Raw genomic sequence first — 2,376 nt, forward strand, 5'->3', positions numbered from 1 at the left:
AGTTTTTCTTTGGGGCATTAGAAAGTTTTCTTTATGATTTAAAATTTAGTAATCTAATTTTACTTTATTTCCTTCAATAGTGTGTCATGTATTTTGGTTTATATTATTTTAAATTATATATTATTCAGAAAATGCTTGAAATATTTAAGAATACATCCTCTAAATATGTTGTATTGTTTTGTCAATATAATATATTGGTTAAAGGTTGATTATTACTGATAGATGCTTTACAGAAATGAGAGTATTGATTCCTACTTTATTGGCAGATGAACATTTTCCACTTTTGTTGACCTCAACACAGATTCTTTCCCTTTTATTTGTTCATATATTAAGCTAGCATCCTTTGCTGTCAGTATTTTCCTATTTCTATTACCAGGAGGTAGGAGTGCTAATTAGAAAAGCTCAGATAGTATTGACAATTTAAGCTTTTGTTAAATGGAGAAAAGGTTGTTATAGTATGACAGCACAGTGACTTTTTTTCTTCCTTAATCTGCATGAAATACTGCCCTATTTTTTCTCCTTCTCTTCCTCTCTTTACAAATTGAAAGACAGGCCAGTTCCAATTTCTTAAGCAAAAAAAGCTTGATGCATTAACTCATTAAGATCAGTTAATACTTTGTTAACCTGAGCTGAAAGTAAAACTTGGGATGAGGATTAGTGGGCAATGCCAGTGAGAAGATCAGAGGGGAGGATTCTTCATTCTTACCAAAGCCATAGGAAAGTCTGGACGTTCAAATAATTGTATTTTTCAAGGAAGGTGATGATAAAAGCCACCAATTTTCCAACATAAGAACAAATGAGGAAAACATGTGTTTCTTTACCCCAAAACCAACTCTTCAGTTCTTTTCATTTCTCCATTTTCATTAGTGGCTCTCCCAAACTATATGTTTAGAAAAATTGTTCACTTTTCCTTTCTTTTTACATTGTTCTCATCTAGGACAAAGACTGCTTAGTGTTTATGGCATCTGAAGTAAGTTAGATTTATAAAAGAAAAATTTTATGAATATCCTACTTCCTAGTCAGTAGCACAAATTTATTTTGGCAGTGATTCTTGGCCTTTGGGGAGTCACAGGCCCTTTGGGACTGACTGAAGAATCTAGGGGCTCCTTCACTCAGGAGATTGCATAAAACGTATATTTAACTTCTCAAATTTTATAATTTTGCGGCGGTTCATAGACTCCCTGGTTGAGATCCCATTTTACAGCATAATAAGGCATCATCTTTTCTCTTACAGAGGCCATCAAAATATTTCAAGGACAAAAAAAAAAAATAACTCGTCTATTTTAAGTTATTTTTATTTTTTAAAAGAAGAAATGGGGGCCAGATAGAAGTTGATGTTAAAATATTATATAGATACAAATTTCCCATGATGAATGTGATCATGTAAAGCAAACATGTCCTTTAAAAAAAACGCAGATAAAAAATACTCTTTTTAAAGGAATATATTTTACGGGAAATGAATTCATAAAAGAAGAAAATTGGTCTAGTTTTAGAGGATAATGGTCTTTTTCTTGAGAACTGCCACTCTTAAAATTAAACAGACGTAAAGCAAGTGACTCTCTAGTGCAGATACAGTGTTAACATTAGTGTCAGGTCTCACTTGGGTTTTAAGGTTTTAGACTTCCTCGTATTAGAGTTCATCAGATGTTCAGTTCATTTCAGATTCTAAGTAATTCAGTATATACTATAGAATATTAAAATAAGATCTAATTTAGATAGCCATCAATGTACAGGGTTAACAGGATTTCTACAAAAATATAATTACAAATTTTAAAATGTATTGTATTACATTTGTTGCCAGAAATGGTTGTTCGGTTTATTTAATTCCCCTTGATGGGGCTTTGGAAACTATTGTCTTACATGATTAGCCCCAACTCAGCAGCATATCTGCAGGAAAATACCTTGATGAATGATAATGCCTCAGTATTGGTTGATTTCATAGTGGAAATGATTTTTTTCACCTCATTTATGTTTCAAGTGGTGAAACGTACATGTTAAAAGCATTTTGCATTCAATATTAGTTTTTTTAAATCTATAAATGTAAGTCTAATAAAACTACAGAAATATTTTCTTAAACACAGTGTGTAATAAAATTCTGCACAGTAATTTATCTACTTTGCAGTTTATGTGATCCTCGCTGTTGAAGAAGTTCCATAAATGTATATAATCTATCCTGTACTATTTCCCAGTCCAGAGAATTCAGTTCTAAAAATAATGTACTTTTGTTTTGAAGAAATCGTATTCGGGCTCTGAATGGTTACAGATTGTACACGAGTTGAAAAATAGAACTAATTTCTAGTTTGCAAAACTGGTGACACTAAATAAACAGGGAATTGCATCATGTGTGTGGATTTATGATTGTTTATATTGCAAGCA

The sequence above is a fragment of the Fukomys damarensis genome, unplaced genomic scaffold, assembly GCF_012274545.1.
Source record: "Fukomys damarensis isolate Sample0158 unplaced genomic scaffold, DMR_v1.0_HiC HiC_scaffold_21, whole genome shotgun sequence".
Taxonomy (NCBI): domain Eukaryota; kingdom Metazoa; phylum Chordata; class Mammalia; order Rodentia; family Bathyergidae; genus Fukomys; species Fukomys damarensis.